This window comes from Trachemys scripta, chromosome 1 (assembly GCF_013100865.1).
Source record: "Trachemys scripta elegans isolate TJP31775 chromosome 1, CAS_Tse_1.0, whole genome shotgun sequence".
NCBI classification, from domain to species: domain Eukaryota; kingdom Metazoa; phylum Chordata; order Testudines; family Emydidae; genus Trachemys; species Trachemys scripta.
The window spans coordinates 61,206,388-61,233,401 of NC_048298.1; the positions used below are offsets into that span (position 1 = coordinate 61,206,388).

At 44.7% G+C, this 27,014-nt stretch overlaps 1 long non-coding RNA gene across 1 annotated transcript in view; it reads left to right on the forward strand.

Annotated features, from left to right (window-relative positions):
- The first annotated feature begins 1,725 nt into the window (after positions 1-1,725).
- Positions 1,726-27,014, forward strand: part of LOC117877585 — a 55,104-nt gene continuing 29,815 nt past the window's right edge. The window contains exon 1 of the long non-coding RNA XR_004645766.1: positions 1,726-1,939. This is a non-coding gene — a long non-coding RNA (uncharacterized LOC117877585). The remainder of the gene's footprint in view (positions 1,940-27,014) is intronic.

Here is a 27,014-nt window from a genome sequence, read left to right on the forward strand (position 1 = left end):
TTGCTCTATTTTTGTCAGTTTGCTTACTTTGTGTATGTGGGCTCCATCCTGCAAGGTGCTGAACACTCTGGCCAGGATTAAGCACATGCTTAATTTTAAGACCTTTACGGAGTGGTCCCATTTAAGTGAATAGTAGCATGGGGTCAGGATTACAGCCTTTGACTGTAGTGGGGCTATTCATGGGTTTAAGTGCTTTGATAGATTGCTTTGCAGAACGCTCAGCACCTCGCTGAACTGAGCTCTTTGTAGTAGTCAGTTACACTCATTCCCCTGTGTAGCTACTCTACATCCTGCAGCTTGTTCTTTGCAGGCCAACCTGCAAAGCCAAACCCTGGCAGTCTTTTTTTTATTGTTGTCAAGATCCAAATTTCTTGGGCAAGGTCCAGGATCCAGAGAAAATTATATTAAAAAAATAAAGTTTTCAGGGTCCGTTCAAGAGTGTCTGGAGGTCCACAGTTGGCTTCCGGTCCACCTATTGACTACCCCTGCCCTGGCCCTTGTACAGGCGTACTTGAAGTGAACGTCGCTCCTTGTGGGCTCAGTGGTCCACCCACATAAAACTAGTTGAGGTGCTTGGGATCCTTAGTCCCTTTCCCTGCTGCTGCGTGAAAGACCCACACAAACCAGGGGAGGTAAAACATTTTAGCAACACTTTTCCTTTTTTTTTTTTTAAATAAATATTGGCCAGGGGAGAGGGGAGCAGGTGCATTACTATAAAATAATCTAACAATGTATTTTCAAGTCTGCTAGTGCCAGGAGGTCCCCATCAAGATCACTTAGAGCTAGGTACTGTACAAACACAGCTCCACGTAGTGCCTGGACATTTGTGCTTTTAACGGGCGGTGGGTTTTTGGATTGAGAATTTTGAGCCTCTGAATTAATCTCCGCTTCCTTCGATCAGCGGCTCCCGCGTAGTTTAGGAGCTGGGGAGCACCAGCCGCCGTAGCTCGGTGGATGCCGGCTGCGGGGCGCGCTGCGTGGAGGGCTGGTCCCATCTCCGCCACACACGCTCTCCCCATTCCTGGGCAGTGAGTGGTGGCAAGGCAGAGGCGGACTCCCCCGCCTGGCCTGGGGCGCGGGGGAGGAGCAGGGGGCTGCCGCAGTGGAAAGTCATCGATCTTGTTTAGGAGCCGGTGTGTTGCTAACACTTCCTGCTGTAATTTGCGGCCGGGGCTATTGATTGGGTTGCTCCTATTCGCTCGCGGCCCTGACGCCGGGCAGTCTAGGGAGGAGGAGCCCGGCCCGGGGGGAGGAGGAGGAGGGGGAAGGGGTGTGTTTCATAAACAAAGTCGTAGGACTGGAGAGGAGGGGGAATTCCCCCTCCACGCGCAGCCGCTGCTCCGGGGTCCCCGCCGCGAGAGGGGTTTTTATGAATGGACGGGGATGCCCAGGGAGGAAGCCGGGCGGCCACGGCTGAGTTCGCACGGGCTCCCCACCGCCGCTCGTCCGCCTGCCCAGGCGGCGGGAGCAAGGCAGGCAGAGGCGCCTGTGGGCCGGAGCCGCGCCGTGGGGCTGGCTCGCCGGTGCGCAGACACCCCCCCTCCCCGCACCCCTCGCTGTGCCCCCGCCGCGGTCTCCGTTCTGTGGGGCGGGAGCCCCGCAGCGCGCGCTCACTGGGGTGGGAGGGGAAGAGGGGCGACAGGCCGGTTCCCCTCGCGGGGAGGGGGCGCTCCCAGCTCTGCCCCCCTTTGGGCGCGGGAGGCACAGACCTGCAGAAGTTTCCCTACCCGGGGTGGGGAAACAGCCCCGCCTTCAATCCCCTCCACAGGCAGCTGGGAGGGCGCGTCCCTCTCCCCAAGCCAGGGTGCAAAACCCCTGCCTCTGGGCGGGAAGGAATGGGGGGGGGGGGCGGTGACAGACAATCGCTCTTCAAGCTCCCCCCCCCGTTTCCACGGGCCCCTTGGCGGCAATGACACAACGATGTTTACCGGCCCCGAAGGTAAATGACTTGCCCTGTTCAGCGCGGGCACGTAGCCCCCGCCCCCGCAGTGTCCTGCCGCGATTGAACTGTGCCCAGCGCAGCTGCCGTCAGTCAGCCCGGCGCGCGCAAGGAGTGACTGGGTGTGTTCCACACTCCCCCTGTGACTGGGTGCGCGCCTCCTCCGAGCCCTGCGGCGCGACTAGTCCCGGGCCGGGGAGGGGCCCGCTCCCCGCTTAGCTCCACTTTGCCGCTTACGTCCGTTTATTGTTTATTTGCACTTTAAACGTCCTCGCGTTTTTTAAATACACTGCTTTTTGGCCCACGCGTTCCCTCTGCCGTTTCCTCTAGAAAGATCAAGCCAGCAAAGGCTATTCCCCCCTTTCCTCCCCCCCCTAAAAATCCTGTTTTATTTGCTAATCTCCCCACCCCCTCCCTCCTTCTCCGGCAAAGCCCAGGGTTTGGGGGTGGGGCGTGTGTAGGTTTTTTTGAATGGTAGCAAGGAGGAGCCTGGGGAAAGCGGTGATCCCTTGCTGCTGTCGAGCTGGCTGCCCTGATCGTGGGAAAGTGGCTGCACGTAAAGCAGCAGATTCTTTGTCCCTGTTGTTCTTCTGTAATCGATCTCACTTCAAGTCGAGGGGTGGAAAACTTCAAAGGCGGATCGGGCTGTTGGAGGTCGGAGCAGGAGCACAATCAGCTCGCACTGCACCCACTCTGCCTCCGCCCCCTCTTCCAGGAGAAGGGGGCGGGTGGGGTTAGGGTTTCCTCCAATCTCTAAAGTACACCCAATCAATAAATAAAATGCAGACGTTGTGGAGAGGGTGGGTGGAAGGGGGCTGAGGGCGTCAATGTACCCAAATACACAGACTTTCAGACTGCACTGTTTCTACCCTGGCTAAATAGCTGCATTCTGTCCTGTGTGTAGGTATTTTTTTGAAAGGGGGGGTATCCTCTGGGGCAATTTTAGACTTGCATAGTTTATAATGTAAGCTACTATAGAACAAGAATTACTGCTTGACATCAGCTAGGGGCTCTCCTTGGTAGCTGGTAGTGCTTTTAAACAAAGAGCAATCTACTGTGATATGTAGGTTTAGTTATGGGGGGGGGGTACAAATGGCACCAAGACCATATATAGCCATAGCTGGATACAGCTGAGGATTGAGCCCTCTTTGTTCCCCACATTTTAGTTTTTCCTTTTTAAAGTAATACATAACAGCATTTCCAATCTCCATCCCCACCATACACAATTGTTCAATAAACACCCTCTTCTCTTCCACCAAGATTTGCATCCTTAGAGCTTGTGCAGTCAGACTCTTAACATCTCCAGTACAGCATTAAAGGGGTTAATCCTAATGCATATACACACATAGGGTGGAGCTTGTAGCAATGGCCCTAACTACAGTTACCCCAAAGTTTCCTCCTAAAGGACCTTTATCCAGTTGCTTATCACTTTCTCAAACTTTTTGGATTGTAATTTTCCACATCTGGTGTTGGCCTAAGGATGACTTTTTTTCATGGAAAGTTTTTAGCAAATACAGTTCAGCTACATTTTAAAACAAAGAAAATTAACACCCCCTTCTCCCACACACAAATATTTTGCTGTTATTTACAAACAAGCAAATGTGTAGCCATTTTTTGAACCACTCTTTCAGTGGTTTGGGGTAGCAACTTGCTTTCTGACATAGACTTTAGGCCAGTAATAAGCCTTCTAGTAGCCTGGTGAAAATGTTTTGTATTTGGCCAAATAATGTGTCATAATTGTAGATAGTGCTTGATAGTGTTTGATTTTTACCAAACGAGGATGTTGTTTTTAATAACCATATCCCAATGTTCAGTTGGCCCTGCACATGCGGAATAAGTGAGATTCCTCAGTGTGCAGGTGAAATCCGGCTCTCTCTCTCTCTCTGTGTGTGTGTGTGTGTGTGTGTGTGTGTGAGGAAAGCTAGATTGTTTGATCAGCCAAAGGCCTGATGTTACAGAAGTCCTTCCTGCTCTGTGTACTTTGAGAAATTTATTTGAAAATGCATTTAAAAACATCAAAACTAACACTTCTGAGCTAAAGCAGCCAACCCCAGCTACAGATAAGGCACAGTGTGTGGTATTGCTTATCCCATCTCAAAAAGGATATTGCAAAATTAGAGGCCGTTCAGAGATGGGTGACAAGAATGATTAGGGGCATGGAAAGTCTTCCATATGCAGAGAGATTGAAAAGATTGAATTATTTCCCTTAGGAAGAAGATGAATTCAAAGGGATATGGTAAAAATATACAGAATTGGGGATGGTGCAGAAAAGTTCCAACTGTGAGCTTTTTTTTTTTTTTTTTTTTTTTTTGCATAGGTTATAATCAGACTGTGGAACTCATGGCCTCAGCAGTGTCCTGTGAGAAACAATTTAAGATTCAAGGTGGGATTGGACATTTATCCGGATAAGAATAATAGTTAATGATAAAAATATGAAGTGTTTTGGAAGAGAGAGAGAACCTTCTGCTTCCCAGGTTGTTAATCTCTAACCAATAAGGGTTAGGGGACAAATTATCCCACATCTGACTATGATAGGTTCTTGTACCTTACTGAAGTATCTGGTATTGGCCACTGTCAGGATTAGATTAACTTCAGGTATGACTAAGTATGGCAATTCTTAGGTTCCTAAACATCTACCTTTGTGTTTGTAGAGTGTCTCCCACAAGGAGATCCTAACCCTGATTGGGACCATTGGGTGCTACCACAAAATAAATAAATAACAACTATGATCACAGTAATCCTGGCTGCTAACAAATTTAGAGAAATGCCAGTTTTTAATTTAAACTATCTCCTTAGAACTGAATTGTAGATCTCCAAAATGTGTGGTTAATTTCAGTGCCTGAGGGACAAATAGCAGCTCCTGAATTCAAGTTACAATTCAGTAGTATTCTGCCTTCCTCCTGAAAGTCTGGTTCTTCATACCCACATGTCTTCTGCGTTTATAATGGAAGGTTTCCGAAAGGGGGTGTGGTTTGGTCTAAAATTGGCACTTTTGCTAAAAGTCTTAGTTAATGCTACTGTCCCAAATAGTTAGAACTTGAGCCAATTTAGCAAGTCCAAGTTTGAATTGACCTTGGAAAGATTAACTTGTACTCCTGAGCAGCCTCACATATAGCCAATAGGGAGCTGTCTTAGTACTTTAGTAGTTACACATCTTTCAGATAATTCTGAGCTCTGTGTACAAAATTAGGTCTCTATGATATCTGTATGTGTCGCATCCTAGGGGTCCCTAAACCAGTGGGCCAGATTGCTTCCTCCCATGAATAAACCCACAGGAGGGATTGCAGGATGGGAAGGAAAACTTGGTGTAATTCCCATCTGAATTTTCCTGGAACCATTTCTTCTGGTGAGAGGGATTTGGGGTATGTATGGATTATGAAAGTCCTGCTGTTTCCCAACTTTGCAAATCTTGGGGATTCACAGGGAAGGGAACTCCCTTCCTCTCAAAAATAGGAGCTATTTGCAGGGACAACAATTGCACCACTGTCTCCCCTAACACTACTGTTCCGGCTATATAACCTCCCCTGGATTTCCACATGGAAATGTGGGAGCAGAGCAATGGGTCTGTAGCACCCAAGTGGAGGGGCATCTGTGGGATGCTGCTCTAGTAGCAGCTCTCCCTTTCTGTACAGAAAGGTGCTGAGGAAACCCTCTGCGTAGGATGATCCGGCCCAGTGGATGGATCATAATGAGAAATAGAGGTGCTTTTGCCATCTGGTACTGATATAGATAGTGTTCCTCAGGTCCAATAGCCTTTTGAATTACTGCATGTGAGAGAACACAGAATGGAAAGTGTATTCAGAACTTGAGAGGGAGATTGCAGCATTTACTGGGATGAGACATGCCTCTTGGTGAGGTGAAAGGCGGGTCAGATCCAGAGGGCTCAACTTGAGTCTCCAGAATGTCTTCCTTGCCTCGTGGGCACTCCACCACATCTGGTCAATGTTGTGTTGAATTTCTCTCCATCTCCCAGGTTCAGAGTACTTTCTCCCTGACATGACTGGATTATTGGTACAGAAGGGTACAGCTTGCTCAGGAAGGATAGGCAGGGGGAAAAGGGAGGACGTGTTGCCTTGTATATCAGAAATGTATACACTTGACCTGAGGCTGAGATGGAAATAAATAGATTTGTTCAAAGTCTCTGGTTAAGGATAAAAGGGGTAAAAAACAAGGGTGATGTCATGGGAGAGGTCTATTACATACCACCTAACCAGGAAGAGTAGGAGGATGAGGATTTTTATAAACAACTAACAAAATCATCCAAAACACAGGACTTGGTGGTGATGAGGGACTTCAGCTATCCAGAGATCTGTTGGGAAAATAACACAGAAGGGCACAGATTATTTAACAAGTTCTTGAAGTGTATTGGAGACCTTTTTTTTTATTTATTTCAGAAGGTGGAGAAAGCTACTAAGGGAGAGACTGTTCTAGCTTTGATTTTTGACAAATAGGGAAGAACTGATGGAGAATTTCCAAGTGGAAGGCAACTTGGGTGAAGTGATAAAGTTCATGATTCTAAGGAATAACAGGAGGGAAAACCACAATACAGATAATGGCTTTCAAGAAGGCAGATTTTAGCAAACTCAGAGTTGGTAGGTAAGAAATGGCAGAATTGCTAAATGACTTTTTTTTGTTTCAGCTTTCAACAAAAGGGTTAGTAGCAATTGGACATCTAACTTAATGAATGCCAGTGAAAATTAGGTAGGATTGGAGGCTAAAATAAATTCAAAAACAAGTTAATTTCTTTGCCTTAATTAGATATCTTCAAGTCACCAGGATCTGATGAAATACATCCTAGAATATTCAAGGAGCTGACTGAGGAGATAGTTGAGCCATGAGTGATTATCTTCCAAAAATAATGGAAGATGGGAGAAATTCCAGGGGACTGGAAAAGGGCAAATACAGTGCCCATCTAGGAATAAGGACAACCTGGGGAATACAAACAGTCAGCTTAACTTCAGTAGCTGAAAAGATAATGGAGCAAATAACTGAGCAATCAATTTGCAGACACGTAGAAGATAAGGTGATAAAGTAACAATCAGCATGGATTTGTCAAGAACGAACCAGGTCAAACCAACCTAATAACTTTCTTTGAGAGGGTAACAAGCCTTGTGAATACAGGGGAAGCAGTAGATGTGGTATATCTTGACTTTAATAAGGCTTTGTTTATTGTCTTTTCATAAACTAGGGAAATACAGTAGATCTGTCTAGGTTGTAAGGTGAGTGCATCTCTGGCTGGAAAACTGTTCCCAGAGAGTAGTCCTCAGTGGTTCACAGTCAAGCTTGAAGGGAATATTGAGTGGGGTCCCACAGGGATCACTTATAGTTCTGGTTCTGTCAATATCTTCATCAATTATTTAGATAATGGCATAGAGAGTACACTTATAAAATTTGCAGATGATACCAACCTCAGAGGGGTTGCAAGTGCTTTGGAGGATAGGATTAAAATGATCTGGAGAAATGGTCTGAAGTAAATATTATAAAATTCAATAAGGACAAATGCAAAATACTCCACTTAGGAAGGAACAATCAATTGTGCACACACACATGCGCGCACACACACGGAAATGACTCTCCTAAGGAGTACTGTGGAAAAGGATCTGGGGATCACAGTGGATCACAAGATAAATGAGTCAACAGTGTTACACTGTTGCAAAAAAAGCAAACATAATTCTGGGATGTGTTAGCAGGAGTGTTATAAGCAAGACACAAGTAGTAATTCTTCTGCTTTACTCTACACTAATTAGGCCTCAACTGGAGTAATGTGTCCAGTTCTGGGCACCACATTTCAGAAAAGATTTGGACAAATTGGAGAAAGTCCTGAGAAACAACAAAAATGATTAAAGGGCTAGAATACCTGACCTATGAGGAAAGATTGGGAGAAAAAAAATGGATTTGTTTAGTTTGGAGAAGAGAAGACTGAGGGGGGACATAAAAGCTGGTTACAAGGAGGAGAAAAATTGTTTCCTAACCTCTGAGGATAGGACAAGAAACAATAGACTTAAATTGCAGAAAATTTCCTAAGTGTCACGGTGGTTAAATAAATAAATTGCCTAGGGAGGTTGTGATGTCTCTGTCATTGGAGATTTTTAAGATCAGGTTAAACAAACACCTGTCAGGGATGGTCTAGATCAGGGGTCAGCAACCTTTCAGAAGTGGTGTGCCAAGTCTTCATTTATTCACTCTAATTTAAGGTTTTGCATGCCAGTAATGCATTTTAACTTTTTTAGAAGGTCTCTGTCTATAAGTCTATAATATATAACTCAACTATTGTTGTATGTAAAGTAAATACGGTTTTTAAAATGTTTAAGAAGCTTCTTTTAAAATTAAATTAAAATGCAGAGCCCCCTGGACCGGTGGCCAGGACCCGGGCAGTGTGAGTGCCACTGAAAAATCAGCTCGCATGCCATAGGTTACCTATCCCTAGTCTAGATAGATAATACTTAGTCCTGCCTTGAGTGCAGGGGACTGGATTAGATGACTTCTGGAGAATCTCTTCCAGTTCTATGATTCTATAATTAAAAAAGGCAGCTACTTTCATGGTGGATGCTCTGGGTGTTGAGCTCTAGACAGCACTAGATGGTTAGCTCAGACTCCTTGCAGGTACATTAGATGGCATTCAGTTTAGTTTAGTGAGTCTTTATTGGCCTTGCGCGCACGCACACACACAGGAAGTTCAGCTAAATCACACCTACAAAAATTGCCCTCTTTCACAGGGCAATTTGTGAAAAAAGACTGGTAGGACTCGTGTCAGAGAGAGGGATGGTGAGAGATGCCATCACAGATTTACTTCTGCCATTTTTACCAAATACCTAAAAGCCATTCTGGGGAAGCCTGACAGAATGGCTTTGAGGAAGGCCTAGAATATCTGATAGTTTTATGACATATATGCTGAAATATCCAGGCATGGTATGCCTATAGTTTATATAATAGGACTTTTCACTTCTAGAGCATAGCCCCAAAAATCTTAGAGTCCTTTATGGACACTAATGAATTTACCCTCACAATGCTTTCCTGGGAGATAGGAAAATATTACCCCATTTTACGGACGCAGAGGTTAGGTGACTTCTCCAGGAGCCCATGGGATATAGATGGCAGATCAGGAAGAAAACCCAGATCACCTAAATTCCAGACCTGCATTCTAACAACAATGTCAGAACTAGGCGGGTGACGAAAAAATTTGAATTTAAAATTTTCTTGTTGGAAAATTGTCATTGTAATTGAAATTTTCCATAGAAAAGATCAATTTAGACAGAAATCTGTCAGGAAAATTAAAACAAAACATTTCATGTCAGGCTGACAATTTTTGCATGTGCCTGAGCTTGGTGCATTATGGGAGATGTACTCTGGTTGCAGAGCTGATCCCTTGAGGGCATGAGGAATCTGGAACTACAACTCTCATAAAGCACTGTGGTGGTACAGAAAGTTGCAGAGATTAATGCTGCCTTGAAATAAAACTTATCTCAGGCTGACAAACTGAAATGAAGTGTTTTGATTTGGAATGCAGAACCATTTCATTTAGATCAAAAATGTTGAAACAAACATTCTGACATTTCCAAATCAAAATTTTTTTGAACTTTCCTGCAGTAAACCATTTTGAATTTTTGTCCTGATTTGGGACGAAACAAATGTCAAAATATTGTAATTTTCTGCTGGATGGAAATTCAATTTTTTTCAGTTAGTTCTAAGAAACTGCTAAATTTATGGTAGGAAAACAAAGACATGGGGCCAAATTTACTTTTTAAAGTCAGCAAAGGATAACTGATTACAACAGAGCTGATTTCAGAGTAACAGCCATGTTAGTCTGTATCCGCAAAAAGAAGAACAGGAGTACTTGTGGCACCTTAGAGACTAACAAATTTATTAGAGCATATGCATCCGAAGAAGTGGGCTGTAGTCCACGAAAGCTTATGCTCTAATAAACAGAGCTGAATTTGTCCTACAGGGCCACTTTGGTCACCCTGCAGCTCTTTAAATGTAAAATAATTCGTTAGGGCTTTTCTTTTGTCTGGAGAGCCATATACTTAAATATAAGAATCATTTCATTCTGTCTGTTGGACTCTGTTTGAAACACATACCTACATAACAGACTGTGGAGCTGATTGTCAGGTCTGCTCTGGCCCCTTTGTAACACTTGAACAGCACAACGGGGCCATGAATCCAGCTATATGGGAATTCCCCCAGCACAGGAGCATCCTTCAGTGGCATACAGTTAGCATGGAACCTCTATGCCGTTTGTCCTTGGAGCTTCTGGTTTAAGGTTTGATTTAGCTGGGAATTGGTCCTGCTTTGAGCAGGGGGTTGGACTAGATGACCTCTTGAGGTCCCTTCCAACTCTGATATTCTATGATTCTATGATTCTAAGGTACGTGACATGGGACAGATGAGGTCCTGACCAGAAAATCTCTATGCCCCAGCTATTTCTTCCTGCCAGAGCAACTCCTTGGGGCTATGGGTAATTGTACACCTCTACCTTGATATAACGCTGTCCTCGGGGTCCAAAAAATCTTACCGCGTTATAGGGGAAACCGCATTATATTGAACTTGCTTTGATCCACCGGAGTGCACAGCCCCCTCCCCCACCCCCGAGCACTGCTTTACCGCATTATATCAGGTCGTGTTATATCGGGGTAGAGGTGTATTAACATATGCCAGTGGCCAAACTGCCCACTAGCCATCTCCAGAATTAGAGCTACAGAGGTGGTATAAAGCCACACTTGCCCACCCTCCTTGGGCCCTATCCTGAGCACCACTGGCTGGCCTTGAAAAATGGGGGCCACTGGCTCCTTCTCAACATATCTTCATAAAACCTTAATAATGTAATCTGTCAAGAAAATCTATGGTTGACTCCTTCTGGCTATTACAATGGAGTATTTAGAATGGACTAATTCTGTGAATAGAGATGCATGTGAGGAAAAAATGCCAGATGCTCAGCAAAGCAATGCATGTTGGTGCCCTAAGCTTTCCCAGCTTTAAAAACCTAGGAGTTTAGACCAGGCTTTTGTCACAGGAGAAAGTAAGGCCCTTAACGGTCAGTTCTTACTCTTGTGAATAGCCTTTACTTATGCATGTAGACTTACTGATGTCAGTAGGAATAATCACATAAACAAGGCTAGGCAGGATTGACCCCAGAACCGTGCAAAACTGGCATCATTTGCCATGACACTGCTCAGGACTCAAATAGGAGTGTTGCAAATAAGGACATGGATGTTTTGACAGCTATGCATGAAAGTTTGCACAGCATCTGTCCACAATTGTTCTTGACTCAAGCCAGTGTGGTTTGTCCTTGACTTTCACGTGCACCAAATTCACCCACAGCATTTTTTAAATATGAAAGTACTATGCACGTGCAGTAGCCATTTTACAAATATAAAACTCCCCCATTGTTAATATAAAAACAAGTTCCTAAGAAGCTAATCATCTCAGTGGACTGAATTGCAGTTGAAAATTATGTTTTATAAAATGAAAAACAGCTCCCCAAACAGTCCATTTACTTCAATTCTTTGAGCTTTTAAAATAGCCAGACCAATAGTCTTGAAAATGGGTGGAGATGAATCTGGACTGACCTGTTTGGAAGCCTGATACGCAGCACGTCAGACAGGAGCAAATCTGCCTGCAAACCTAAACATCTTGGACTGGGTGGGGGATGGAGGAGGAAACGCCAGCTTTTACTGGAAATGCTGGCAGACTGGGAAGCATTCTATAGTGTTACCCTACCCTGTTTTGATATAACTATGCATTCCCTCCTCATGATTATAAATCCATTCCCATCCCCCTTCATTGCCCCCGTGCAGACCTACCCACACTCCTTCCTTCCCCCAAGTGCAAATTATGGTCCTGAAGCTTACATATCCATCTTTCCTATCCCTAGTGCAATTCTCCTCTCCACACTATATTCACCTTGTTTCCTCTGGCAAAGATCCCTCCTCTCCCCCACTCCCTCCTTAGCGAACCACCTTCCTTTCTCCCAATGCAGCTCTCACTGAGCCATCCCTTTAGTTCCTCCTATGCAGGTGCTGCTACAGCGACTCCTTACCCACCAACCTTTCTGCCCACACAATGCAGATGTCACTATCCACACACACCTACCCTCTCTTGCTCATCCAATGCAGATAGTCCTAGGGTAAGGTCAGGAACCCATTGCAAGGCAGGTTGCCAATGTAGCCCCCACCACTGCCTTAATACTGTGTGTGTAAATCCTCTTTCAGCTAGTAACAGACTGATTATTAAAGCAAAAATGTGCCTGATTTATTAGAAGTTAATTTCAATACAATACTCTGGACATGTGACTATCAGTCACAGGTGTCACTAGTTTGTTACTACAGCATACACCCATTACTCCCATTTTTCATGCTGTGCCTTCTCACCAGTAACTCTAGTCCCTTTCCCAGGCCCGTTGCTGAATGACAATCCAGCTGAAACCACAGATGGTACAATTTAGCATTGTTCCACAACCTTTGTGCGACTGAACACTGTCGCTGGTTTGCTTTTTCTCCCACTGTAGCAACTGTCCCTGTAGAAATCTGCCTGTTCTTTCTCGCTTCTGAACAAATGCAACATAAGATTTCAAAGGAAGAGGGCAGGGGTGGAAATGGAGAAAATGGGACATAGTAGTGGTTTGGAGTTACCTGAATATGGTAAGGGTGAAGGGTGTGGGAGGAAGGAAAGGTAGGAAGTTGGAAGATAAGAGAGGAAAGGGAAAGAAATGGTGGCTGGAAATGCTATGTGTGGTTGGTGTGATTTTTGTGTGTGTGTGTGACTACATAACATCAGTGGTAAACCAAATTGATGTAATTCCAAGCTATAAATAATAAATAATAAATTAATAGAGATATCCCATCTCCTAGAACTGGAAGGGACCTTGAAAGGTCATTGAGTCCAGCCCTCTGCCTTCACTACCAGGACCAAGTACTGATTTTGCCCCAGATCCCCAAGTGGCCCCCTCAAGGATTGCACTCACAACCCTGGGTTTAGCTATTTTTTTCAAAGCTCCCTATTTATTTATCAACCAGTCAGCTAACAACAATTCTTGCGTCCCTCAAAAGACTGAGGAAGATGTTTCAATACATAGAATAGCACCTATGATCTAGGAACCCATTTTCACTCAGTATAATGTCATCCATCCTTTTTTGTCTCTGAGACCTGAAAATTGAGGGTAAAATCATGGCCCCGCTGAAGTAAATAGTAAATCTCCTATTGACTTATTCCTGGGTTTTAAAATATAGTTAGCACCTTCCACTAGGGTCATTTTTGAATGTAGAGTCATTACAAATGCACACGAATATCTTATAGACCCTTACAGCATATGATACTAACCTAATAATAGCTAGAATATATTTATAACAATAGCACATGTAAGTACAGCCTAGAAATCTCAATGTATTTCAGAGGGAAAAGAACAAAGTGTTAAACAAAATATCCTTTTTTTCTTTTCTAATCCTTGGGTATTAAACTGCATGCAGTTATTGAACATACCATCCTTTGCCACTGTACGTCTGTACATATTTAGACATTTCAGTATATCCCAGGGGTTCTCAAACTCGGGGTCGGGACCCCTCAGGGGGTCACAAGGCTATTACATGGGGAGTCGTGAGCTGTCAGCCTCCACCCCAAACACTGCTTTGCCTCCAGCATTTATAATAGTGTTAAATATATAAAAACATGTTTTTAATTTATAAGGGGGGTCACACTCAAAGGCTTGCTATGTGAAAGGGGTCACCAGTACAAAAGTTTGAGAACCACCGGTATATCCAATCTTACCCAAAACATGCTTGCTGTTTGAGGTGCCACCCCACCAACTAGGATTTGTTTACTAGCTAGTCTGAAGCCACTAAACGAGTACATTTATAAACAAGTTAATCACTGGTGGCTTTTGCAGAACAATTAAATTGTATGGATTCCAGGATTGTGATGTATTTTCTTCCATTATATGAAGTTGCTGTAACCACAGTACTCAAGTGGAGGAGAGCTTTTGAAAACCAATTTTGTTCTGTTTGCTTGGCTGCAGTGGTCATTAATAGAAATAAATATTTCTGTTTGTCTGCTGCTGTCAGTACTAAAATTACTGTAGCAAAGTGGGTTGTATTCAAATTGTCAATTATTAAATTAGGAATAGTTCTCCAAAATGAGATTACGGTTGGATAACTCTGGAGCACATAACAGTCAGACAGTGACATTTCTGTGTGTGGTTGGTTTTTTGTGTTTGTTGCCAACAGTTATAGTAATTGGAAGGATCAAAGACACACAAAAGCTACATTTTAAGTGTCCACTAATTTGGGATGTCTTCATCTTTGGGCACACATTTGAGATACCTAAGATATCTCTAGTAGGTGCCCAACATTAGTGGACATTTGAAATCTTAGCCTATGATGCTTTGCATGTGGAGTACAGGAAATTAGAATCCCCTTCAGTCTGGGGAGGCTGTAACTGTGATGAAAATGTTTCTTTGAATCTCTTTTCATGCTTCAAATTCTACGGATAGCAATATATCTTTCGCTTAAGAACTTTGTGGATCCTTAGGTTGTTTAGGACGTGCTTCTTATTACTTTTGCAGTAAGAACCTCATCTGGAAAGATGCTGAGCATCTCCAGAGAGGTACTCAGCACCCTCAACTTCTGTTGAAGTCATTAGGACGTGAGGGTTCTCAGCATCTTCAGGATCAGGCCATGTGTCAGAAAGTACTCTGGCCAACCAGAGTACTCCTATAGGTATTGTGTTTTTCTCTAATTTTGATCTTAATTGGTGGCAATAGCTCCTCTAACCAGCACCAATCTTTGTGAATACAAAGGGTCTCGGTTGTAGCTATTTAAAGAAATTTGATCTTTGAAACTTGTATTGTCCCTGTAGTTCAAAAGATTTGGAGATTTCAGAATTGCTTCAAGGGACACAAGTCTTTTGACCACCCATTCCTTGCCCAGAGAGAGTTCAGGTATGTGATAGAGGTTGTCTGGCCTTCAGCAGATCATACTTTATAGGTCTTTTTTTAAAAAAGTCTTCTGAGCGAAAAGGATTTGCAAGGATGTAGGGATTTGTAGTATTTTTGTCTTTTTATTCAGATTGCAGAAGGGAATTGATGGAAATGGCATCATTTCTATTTGTGAACATGCCGTCCCTGAGGGGTCTTTCACCCAGTCTGTTAAATACTTCAGATGAGCTTCCTGGGAACAGGTCAGAAAGCTGAGAAGGGGCAGCCCACATTAATTTCTCTTCTGCTGTAATATTTTCTGTTTTTATCTTTTGGCTCTTTCCCACACCAAGTGGACCTTGAGACGGACTTGTCTAATAGGTAGAGGGGGGGAGGGATGAATTTGGGCTTAATGCAGAGACAAAAAAGGAATAAAAACCTAGGGAATATATTCATCTTAATAGCTTCTATTCTTTCTGTAATGAGGGCAGCAATGCCATGTGTCCAGCTCTGGTTAACTCTTTTTTTTAAATGTTGTATTGCTTAAATAACCAATTTTAGCCACCTTTTGTATAAACTACAATTCCCAAGTATTTGAAACCTTGATTACTCAATGAAAAGGATCTTCTGGGGTTGTTTTTCAGTGAACATTTGGGGGAGGCTTGTCAAAAGTACTAGATTGGCAAGTATCAGAAACTGAACTCTTCTTGCATCTGAAGAAGTGAGGTTCTTACCCACGAAAGCTTATACTCCTAATACTTCTGTTAGTCTTAAAGGTGCCACAGGACCCTCTGTTGCTTTTTACAGATTCAGACTAATACGGCTACCCCTCTGATACTGAACTCTTCTGTTTATCCTTGGGACATGCACAGCACAGGCAGCAGCTGTGCAAGTTGCTCCACATGGCCAGCGTGCTTGCACCCCGCCACTCTCCATGCCCACTTTATCCTCTTTCTCCCTGCTGAGACTGCCATTGGTATCATTGTTGGCAGTGGTGTTTTTAGTGATCCCATAGGAAGAGAGCAAAAATTATTAGCTCCTAAGCTACCAAATGGCTCACCAGATGGAACTAATTTAGATCCAAACCAACCTCCTTTGGATCGGATACAGTTATCTAGAGGTGAAAGGCACCATATGCCACAAACAAGCCTTTGGACTATTCTGTGCCCCAGTAACCAAGGCACTCCTAACAAAAATAGATGTAGGATATTAGAAACGTTTACTGCGCAAAAAAAAAAAAAAAAAAAAGATGCAATACAATTTTCTGAAGCATGTTTTTTTTCCAAGTTTCCACAAATCTTGCTCATTGCAATGGGTGCTGTAGAAAATCCTAAGATTAATAGTCACATGGACTGTACTTGTTTTATCCTTCACCCTCCTCTCTGTCGAAATGTCTGTTTAGTGTGGCCCTACTTTAACTCTTGAAGCTATATCAAGCACATGGAGTGATGTAACCTCTATGAACATACTGTAGTCAAAGCAGAAACATATGGCAGCACAAGGAAAAGTCACTTATGGGTCATAATCCTCTGCTACTTAAAAAAAGCATTTGCAGAGAATCCTATGAGGTTTCCATTAAACCCATGGAATTTCTGCTGAAAGCTTCCCTCCCTCTAGGGGAGGAGTCTGCAGTCACATGGACCAGCCAGTAGATATGAAGCTTGTTATGCCCCAGGAAGCTTGAGGATCCTCAGACAAATTCTGTTCATCAAAGGGTCTTTGTGCCCGAGGGGTTTGCCGAATCTGTGATGCTGCCCATCACCACAGAGAACCATGCTCTGAATTTCCTTGATTGCATTTCCAGAACCTTCCTCCAAGCAAGGTACAGTCATGGAGCAGCTTTTAATGCTTCTCTAACTAATATTAGCTGGGAAATCCATGCAATCTTGAAGCCATGTAGTGGAAGGTGGTTGTTCCATTGAGTTTTCCATCTTATTCCCACGTATTGCAAAATTTGGCAGCTGCAGAATTACCCACAGAATTCACCGTTTGCCACAGAAGTGTGCTAAAGAATCTGAGCTTTCAGTTTTTAAAAACGTGCATTTGTAGCCTATATGGATGCTGAGGTAAACTTGAAGACGTGAACCAAGATTAAAACAATGCAATGATGCCTCTGTGAGCCTGCAAACAGCCTAATCCACTAGTTCTAAAAGGTGTGAACTACCACATTTATCTCATTCATGGCCCTGTGGCTTCCATGACTCTGTAGCCACATAACCTGGCGTTTCTCTAAGGGTATGTCTACACTACGGGATTAATCCGAATTTAGATAATTCGGATTTGAAAAACAGGTTGTATAAAGTCGAAATGGATGCGGCCACACTAAGCACATTACTTCGGTGGTGTGCGTCCAAGTACCGGGGCTAGCGTCGATTTCTGCACCGTTGCACTGTGGGTAGCAATTCCATAGCTATCCCATAGTTCCCGCAGTCTCCCGCGCCCATTGGGATTGTGGGTTAAGATCCCAGTGCCTGATGGGACAAAAAACATCGTCGCAGGTGGTTCTGGGTACAGCCTCACCTCCTCCCTCCCTCCCTCCCTGCATGAAAGCAACGGACGGCAGACAACCATTTTCGCGCCTTTTTTCCTGGGTGGGTGAACACTGCAGATTCCATACCACGGCAAGCATGGAGCCCGCTGAGCTCAAGACAGCAGTCATGAATATTGTAAACACCTCGCGCGTTCTCGTGGAGTTTATGCTCAGCCAGGACCAGAAAAACGAGGCGAGGAGGCAGCGGCGGCGGCAGCGCAGCGACAAGCATGATGAGGACGAGGACATGGACACGGATACAGAATTCAGTGAAACCACGGGCCCTGGAGCTTTGGAGATCATGTTGTTAATGGGGCAGATTCTATCCATGGAACGCCGATTCTGGGCAAGGGAAACAAGCACAGACTGGTGGGACCGCATAGTGTTGCAGGTCTGGGACGATTCCCAGTGGCTGCGGAACTTTCACATGCGTAAGGGCACTTTCATGGAACTTTGTGACTTGCTGTCCCCTGCCCTGAAACGCCAGAATACCAAGATGAGAGCAGCCCTCACAGTTGAGAAGCGCGTGGCGATAGCCCTGTGGAAGCTTGCAACGCCAGACAGCTACCGGTCAGTCGGGAATCAATTTGGAGTGGGCAAATCTACTGTGGGGGCTGCTGTGATGCAAGTAGCCAAAGCAATCACTCAGGTGCTGCTACGAAAGTTTGTGACTCTGGGAAATGTGCAGGCTATAGTGGATGGTTTTGCTGCAATGGGATTCCCTAACTGTGGTGGGGCAATAGACGGAACCCATATCCCTATCTTGGCACCGGAGCACCAAGCCACCGAGTACATAAACCGCAAGGGGTACTTTTCAATGGTGCTGCAAGCACTTGTGGATCACAAGGGACGTTTCACCAACATCAACGCGGGAAGGGTTCATGATGCTCGCGTCTTCAGGAACACTACTCTGTTTAAAGGGCTGCAGCAAGGGACTTACTTTCCGGACCAGAAAATAACCGTTGGGGATGTTGAAATGCCCATAGTTATTCTTGGGGACCCAGCCTACCCCTTAATGCCATGGCTTATGAAGCCGTACACAGGCAGCCTGGACAGGAGTCAGGAGCTGTTTAACTACAGGCTAAGCAAGTGCAGAATGGTGGTAGAATGTGCATTTGGCCGTTTAAAAGGTCGCTGGCGTTCATTATTGACTCGCTCTGACCTCAGCCAAAGAAATCTCCCCATTGTTATTTCTGCTTGCTGTGTGCTCCACAATCTCTGTGAAAGTAAGGGGGAGACCTTTATGGCGGGGTGGGAGGCTGAGGCAAACCGCCTGGCTGCTGATTACGCGCAGCCAGACACCAGGGCGATTAGAAGAGCACACCATGAAGCGCTGTGCATCAGAGAAGCTTTAAAAACCAGTTTCATGGCTGGCCAGGGTACAGTGTGAAATATCTGTTTGTTTCTCCTTCATGAAAACCTGCCCCCTTTATTGACTGATTTTCTGTAAGGAACCCACCCTGCCCCTTCCCCCAGCTTTCTTTCAAACCAAATAAAGTCACTATCATTTAAAAATCATTTATTCTTTATTAATAGATTAGAAAACGAGGGAGGGAACCCGGGTGGTATTTGGGAGGAGGATTGCTGGGAAGGAAAAAGCCACAAAGAAAAGCTTTAAAAAATGACAGCCTTTTGCTTGGGCTGTCTACTGGGGTGGAATGGGAAGGTGTATGGAGCCTCCCCCCCCGCGTTCTTACACGTCTGGGTGAGGAGGATACGGAACATGGGGAGGGGGGAGGGTGGAGGGTGGAGGGTGGAACAGGGGCTGAAGCGGCAGTCTGTTTTCCAGCAGCCGTTCCTGAACCTCCACCAGACGCCGGAGCAGCCCCAGCGTTGCATCCTTCATCCTCTGGTCTTCCTGCCGCCACCTCTCCTCACGTTGGTCCCTCCTCTCCTCACGTTGGTCCCTCCTCTCCTCACGTTGGTCCCTCCTGTCCTCACGTTCACTGACTTCTTTCCTATACTTTGAAACTGTTTCCTTCCACTCATTCACATGAGCTCTGTCACTGCGGCTGGATTCCATAATTTCAGAAAACATCTCGTCTCGCGTTTTCTTCTTACGACGCCTTATCTGTGATAACCTTCGGGATGGAGGGGGGAGGCTTGAGGAATTTGCAGCTGCTGTAGGGAGGGGAAAAAAGAGAGAATTGTTTTAAAAGCTACATTTTGCAGAACAATGCTTATACTCTTTCACGGTGACCAACACTGTTCACATTACATAGCACGTGTGATTTCTGTGCAAGGTCGCATTTTGCCTCTTAATGCTGAGTGCCTGTGGCTTTGCTGCTAGAGATCACAGGTCTGGGCAACAGAATTCGGCTTGCATGCGGCCATGGTAAGCTTCTGCCCTCCTTTCCCACATACCAAGCATAGCTTGTAGAGTGCTGCAGAAGCCTGGCCAATCTAAGCCAGTTGGGGGGGGGCAGTGTGGGGGGGCTTGTCTGGGCCCCTTCAGGCAAGTAGAGTGCTGCGGTTTTTCTGTTAACATTCAGCAGCACCAGAAAACAAACTAACCACCCCCCCCTCTCACCATGAATTCTCTGGGATTATCGCTGTACCCCTCCCCCCCACCGCGTGGCTGATAACAGGGAAGATCCCTGCTAGCCTAATGCGAAAAGCTCTGGGCCAATTCCCCCCCTGCGCTTGGCTAACTTCAGGGAAGGATTTCTTTTCAGACACAGGCAAACAGCCGAATAGGAACTGCCACCTCTGTCCCCTTAATTAAGTTCCCGTATTTCAACCAGGTTACCAGGAGTGATATCACTCTCCTGAGGATTACACAACAAGATAAAGAACGGATGTTGCTTGAATGCCAGCAAACACCGGGACCATACGCTGCCAGGCTTTGTCAGGCAATGATACCAGATTACTTGCTGCAAGCATGGCGTGGTCAAGTGTCCTACCATGGAGGAGGCAATAAGGATGCACTGCCCAGAAACCTTCTGGCAAGGCTTTCGGAGTACCTCCAGGAGAGCTTCATGGAGATGTCCCTGGAGGATTTCCGCTCCATCCCCATACACGTTAACAGACTTTTCCAGTAGCTACAGACTTTTCCAGTAGCTGAACTGACCGCGAATGCAAAGTCAGGCAAAGTAATCATTAAAAACCGTTTGCTTTTAAAACAAGTTTTATATTTTAAAAGGTAAACTCACCTGAGGTCCCTTCCATGGGGTCAGAGTCTTGGGTACTGGCTTGGGAGGCTTGGGAGGGTACTTCAGTCAGGGTGATAAAAAGATCCTGGCTGTTGGGGAGAATGGAGTGCTGTGTGCTCTCTGCAAGCTCATCCTCCTCCTCCTCTACCCCATCGGCAGAATCCTCAGGCGTCGCTGATGAGACTATCCCCGACCCAGAATCCACGAACACAGGTGGGGTAGTGGTGGCAGCCCCCCCTAGAATTGCATGCAGCTCGGCGTAGAAGCGGCATGTCCGCGGCTCTGACCCGGAGCGACCGTTTGCCTCCTTTGTTTTTTGATAGGCTTGTCTGAGCTCCTTGACTTTCACGCGGCACTGATCTGAGTCCCTATTGTGGCCTCTCTCCATCATGCCCTTGGAGATTTTTTCAAAAGTTTTTGCATTTCGTCTTTTAGAACAAAGTTCTGCAAGCACTGAATCCTCTCCCCATACAGCGATCAGATCCAGTATCTCCCTCACGGTCCATGCTGGTGCTCTTTTTCGATTATCAGCCTGCATGGTTACCTGTGCTGATGAGCTATCTGTGGTCACCTGTGCTCTCCACGCTGGGCAAACAGGAAATGGAATTCAAATGTTCGCGGGGCTTTTCCTGTCTACCTGGCCAGTGCATCCGAGTTTAGATTGCTGTCCAGAGCGGTCACAATGATGCACTGCACTGTGGGATAGCTCCCGGAGGCCAATACCATCGAATTGCGGCCACACTAACCCTAATTCGAATTGCTAAAATCGATTTTGGCACTACTCCGCTCGTCGGGGTGGAGTACAGAAATCGATTTAAAGGGCCCTTTACATCGAAATAAATAGCGTCGTTGTGTGGACGGTTGCAGGGTTAATTCGGATTAAAGCTGATAAATCTGAATTAAAGTCGTAGTGTAGACCAGGCCTAAGATGCCATGGGATTCAACATTTCACTGTAAAAAGAAAACAAAATGCTGGGTGCCTGTCTCCCTTTCCTGCAGGCAACTGCTAGTTGCCCTGCAGCTTTCCCTCAATGGGGAAGTTAATTGGATTACGTGCATGCTCCCTGAACTGTGCTACGGAGCAAGAGGAATTTGGGGAATCAAAGTGGAAATCCATCTGCGCAAGCCAAAGTGCAAGCTGGAGAGCTAGGCAGCCTGGAGAACAGAGCAGGCACTAAGGCCTGTGGAGTGAAGCCTGGAGAACATAATGGAAAAATTGTTGAATAAACAATACAATTTAATGTGGCCACAGAATTCAGGAATCACACTTACTGCTGCAGAATTTGGTCCCATGGTGCTGCAGATCACCTGGAGCCTGTCCTGTGACTTTGCTTTCCTTCCCTCTGCTCCTCCCAGTTAAGAAGAGCATCTGGCCCTGGTTGGCTGGTTGGTTTTTTTTCAAGGAAGCTGCTATTTTGTGTTTGCATATCTGTGAACACACACACACCTTTGGGCATCAGAATTGTTCAAGCCTTCTGCTCATGTTCTGTTAAAACATTTTAAAGCTATTTCTCTAGCCAAATAGGTGACTGGTTTTCAGAAGCAGGCATTCAGCTTTAGCAATGGCTCCCTCGTTTTGCTTTCCGTCTTTATTTTAAAGTTATTTCTGACTTGGTCAGCATTTTACAGGACTGTCATAATACTGGGAATTCTGAGTAATTAAAACTGAATCCGTTTGATCACTAATGGCAAAACACATCTGTTGCTATGGATCTCTCTCATTTTTCAGCTCCCTCTGGAATACTGGTGGGGGGGTGGTTATGTGACATCAGTTAAGCCTGTCTGTTACCAGTCTCAGGGTTGGTGCCACAGGATACAAAATAACAAGCGCTGGCCAGAGCTAACTATGGCTGGCTGTAAGTGTGTGAAGTACTTACTTCAATAAAAAAACAGACTGGGACATCCTGAACCACAGGCTCAGCTGCTTGGCTCTTTCTCCGGACTATAGTGCTTCCCAATTCCAAAGTAGTTACGCTCCAGAGCCCCAGTGATCGTCATGTACAATGCTGTGTTTAGACGTTAAACTCAGTTGATGCTTAAAATAGACCACTGCAATGTGAAAATGTCAAGTGTACCTTTGCAGAAAGGTTTTGCCAGTGGGAGTCCCCTGGAATTGTAAAGTATGGAAAGAACAGCCTCAACCCACCCCAGGTATTGGTGTTACATTTAGCAAAAGTGGCTTTCCTATTAAAAAAAAAAAAAGGAGCGTTTTGATCTATCCAAAAATGGAAAGGTTTAATTATGTGGGCATGTTTACAAGATTGTCTTCTGGATATTCTGGATTAGTTATTTTTAATATTGGAAAGTTTTGGATTTCTAGAAAAACCTTTTCCTCTTTAAACTCTGAACCAAGCTGGCACAGCATTTTACAAAACCTACATATGATTATAATACAACATTGTATTTTATAGCATTTTCCATCTGCTAAGGACCTCGAAACTCTTTACAGACAGTAATGAACTAATTTTCTTGAGAGGTAAGGAAACATTATTTTCGTCATTTTACAGATGAGAAAAGTGTGGCACAGTTTCAGCCATCCTTACTCATGTGGAGTAGTACCTTACTACATGAGTAGTGCCATGATTTCAGTGGCACTGTTTCCATAGCAAAGTAGTACTCAACAAGGCCAGGTCTACATTACAAACTATATTGGTATAACTATGTCACTCAGGGGTGTGAAAAATCTGCACCTGAGATATAGTTCTACCAACCCAACTCCTCACGTAGACAGCGCTGTGTCGACAGGAGAGCTTCTCCCATTGGCATTGCTACTGCCTCTTGAAGGTGGATTAACTACACCGATGGGAGAAGCTTTTCATGTAGGAGCATCTTTACTTAAGCACAACATCAGCACAGCTGCACCAATGCAGTGTTTTAAGTGTAGACCTGCCCTAAGAGTAGCATAACAAAGCCCTCCCAAATTGCAGCTCTGGTTTTGAGGAGCAAAGCAGCAGATAGACTCCATACATCCTCCTCCCCATTAGCTGGTAGTTGGGGGCTGGGTTGTGTGCAGGAGGCAGGGAGTTATCAGAATCTTGGCTTCTCACATTTTATGCACCAGCTGAGAGAGCTAGCCAGGTGTACATGGGGGAGTATGCCAATCCAAAAAAGAGGTGTAGTAATCTAATCATCCCCTGGAGCAAGAAGGGGAATTGTGCCTCTGAGCCACTCCACAGACACAGGATTGATCCTAAGCACTCAGTCTAGCCTTAAGTGATTTGACCAGGGACACACACAGCCTGTAGGAGTCACGATAGAACCCTGGTCTCTTGACTCCTAGGTCCATATCTTGACCACAAGGCTATTTCTTCCTTTGATTCAGTGGGGCTAGTTGCATATATAAGAGTAGAATATGGCCAGATTTTAATGTTGCCATAAAACATCTGGGTTAGAAATGGAACTGATTAGTGAGGATCCTCTTCTGCAAATAACATTTCCCTTTAAACTTTTATACTCTGGCAATTGTGAGATTGATTTTCAGATAAGTCTCCCATTGACCTCAGTGGGAGTGCCTTATGAAGAAAAATGGTCGGATGGAGCCCCATTGGTTACCTAGAGCAGTGGTCTCCAAACTTTTTTGATCGTGCACCCCTATCAGCAAAAAAAATGTGAGCACGCACCCCATGCCGTGCCGAAACAAACAAACAAAAAGCGGCTCGGACTCCCACCTGATGCAGCAAAAAAAAAAAAGCGCTCCTCCTGCCACGCACCCCCAAGGATTCTCTTGCGCGCACCCCACTTTGGAGACCACTGACCTAGAGGTTGTATTACAAGGACTTGGCTGTGTATAGTATTCCCTTTGGTGCCTCACCTGCTGAAAGTGATATGACAGCTGTCTGACTCAAGCCTTAATGAAAAAGCACATAATTTCTCTAACAGTTTGTCCCCCATTGTGGGATACTAATGAATGCATGGGGCAGTCAAGGGTGTTCTGAGTCCAATTCAGAGACTGAGGTATGCCCTGCTTCTCCTCCTCCCTGGCCCACAATTACCCACTTCCTCCCCCACTCACCACTAACTACTATTACAAAGATCTTCTTAGCCTTCTCTTAAGCAACCTCATTAATTAGAAATCCCAGTCTGTTCCTCATGCTTCTGAGTTCTCTATAGAAATAGCTGCCAGATTGCTTTACCTTTCCTGCCCCATGGATGTTCTTAGGCAGTCTTGATTGATTTTTAGCTTGTTGAAACTCCTTTCATTAGCAGCCACAGTTACTGGAAGACAACAAAAATATGCAGTGTTGTTTTCTCTGTTAGGAAAACTCCCACCTAAAGATCTTCTTGTGCAAATAGCTAAGGAGAGCAATGGGTACCTTTGTTTCCAAGTCATCCTTAAAGATTTGCTTGAAGAAACTGACAAAGAATTCTATCTTGTTCTCAAAACTCTGAGTTTAAATCTCAGGGTAGCTGCTTGCTAAGTTTCGAACATGCCTGTTTAGCTCTTCGCTGCTGAGACTTTTCAGTTTCTTGCCTGTCAAACTAGCAAACCTTTCTCAGACTGTGTAAGTACAATGGAGTCAGTCGTCCAGTTGTATTCATATTGTGTCTAAGATGGGACTGAAGGCCTCACGTTCAAAAACTGTTTCAGGATCTAATCACCTTTCATCCTTTGCACATTCACCTGGCATTACTTTCCTCCCTCAAGATCAATTCTCTTTGAGCTGCATAGATATTCCTAATGTTTCAGCTTGTGGAGTAGCAGCTTCCTTGCATGCAATGAACCCAGAAGACCATAGTTCTGATAAAGCATCTCAAAGACCACCAAGTAAAATGACAAGTTGTTTGAATGTCAAGAGCCAGACTCTGAAATTTTTTCCTCACACTTATCTTTTTTTATAAGATCGTACACCATATCTCAGCCAACACAAGAAACAAACTCTGAAATGTTTGTTTGCAAGCTATCCACTTCTGAGTGAAGTTCTGGCATAAAGTCATGTGAAGCCTCAATCTTTTCTAAAGTGTCAAAAACACCCCAACCTGATTTCATCATAGATGATTGCCTCTACCCATGCTGACCATTTTTTCATGAGTTGGCATTTTAATATAGTGCTAATCTGCTTTTTCAACACATCCCAATGTCTAGTAGAAACAGAAAATATGGTATTATATTTGAACGATTCCAAAAAAGAGAATGACTTTTGGACCAACCATTGCAGGAACTTTTCCAACAAGATTCAGTGAGTGGGTTACACAGGGGATGAAAGATGTGTATAGATTTACCTGCTGAATTGTATTCAATGTTAGCTCCATGGTCATAGATTTGTTCACTGCAATCAGCCATATCTAAACCATATTTTTCAGCTTCTCTAAAATAACCTTGGTAATACCTTCCCCTGTTTTTGGTGTGGATATCAGTGAAATCTACAAAGCTCTCAACATTCCATCTTTCAAAATGTCAACATACCTTAACACCTGAGACACTTGTTCTGCTTTGGAGAGGTCTGGAGTGTAATCAGCCATAATAAAGAAGTATTTAACTTTCCTAATCTTGTTGAAAATAGTTCTACCGCTATTTTTCTTGCAATCCTACCAATACATTTTGAATTTGGTTTGGTTAAGTATCTCGCCTTTTGCAGTATTGGCCTTAATAGTTTCTATATGATCTCACAACACATTATCATACATTGCAAGCAACTCAAGTAAACCCCCCAAAATTACCATTTAAAGGACTGTCTAATATCTTGTCTGAATCTCTCAAATCTAAATACCACTCACCTAAGTACAGCAAAATATCCAAGGGATGATGTAAAATATTGCACCACGTGTCGTCCTACCTGCCAAACCCAAATCAACATCCTCACCAGCTAAGGAAGGTGCAAAGTGCAAGTAGCTGAACTGTCCACACATTCCCACTAGGAACATGGTTGAACTTTGCACATTTGAAGAATCTTTATCAACCACGTGCACTCTTCTGATCTTTTTCAGGGGCCTGCTGCCGTTTGCACTCTTGAGTATCAATATTATGCTTGTAGGTATTCATGGCCAAAATCAGTTGACCATAAGAATTCACCCACCAAGCTCTTCACGAATGAACTGCGTGGTTTGGAATGACTGCAGTAGCAGGTGAAAGATACATAACTAATAGCTCTGAGAGAAATCGCTAAAAGGTCATAATATCTGTGGCTATAGCTCAGTCTCACAAAGTGTATGTGGAGGGCCACACGGGACCACAGACTTGCTCCCAAGATATATTTTTAAGCTTGAGCAGAGTCGCTAAGGTCCATGTAGATCTTTTTCTAGAGCTGCTGCCTCCTATAGCTACCAGAACTTCTGATGCAGCCTCATACAGTACCCTAGGCTCTCCTCCACTCCCTCATGGGCAGGCACTGCTCACTCATTAGCCCCTCCATCAATACACTGGGAGTGGGTGGTGCCTGTGCCCATAGGGGAGCATAGCAGAGCTAAGAGCTGCGGCAGCCTGGATAGTAGAAGAGGTGGTGGTAGGGGAGTGGGCAGTGGGGGGGATAGGCTCCTCCTAGGAGCTGGGGA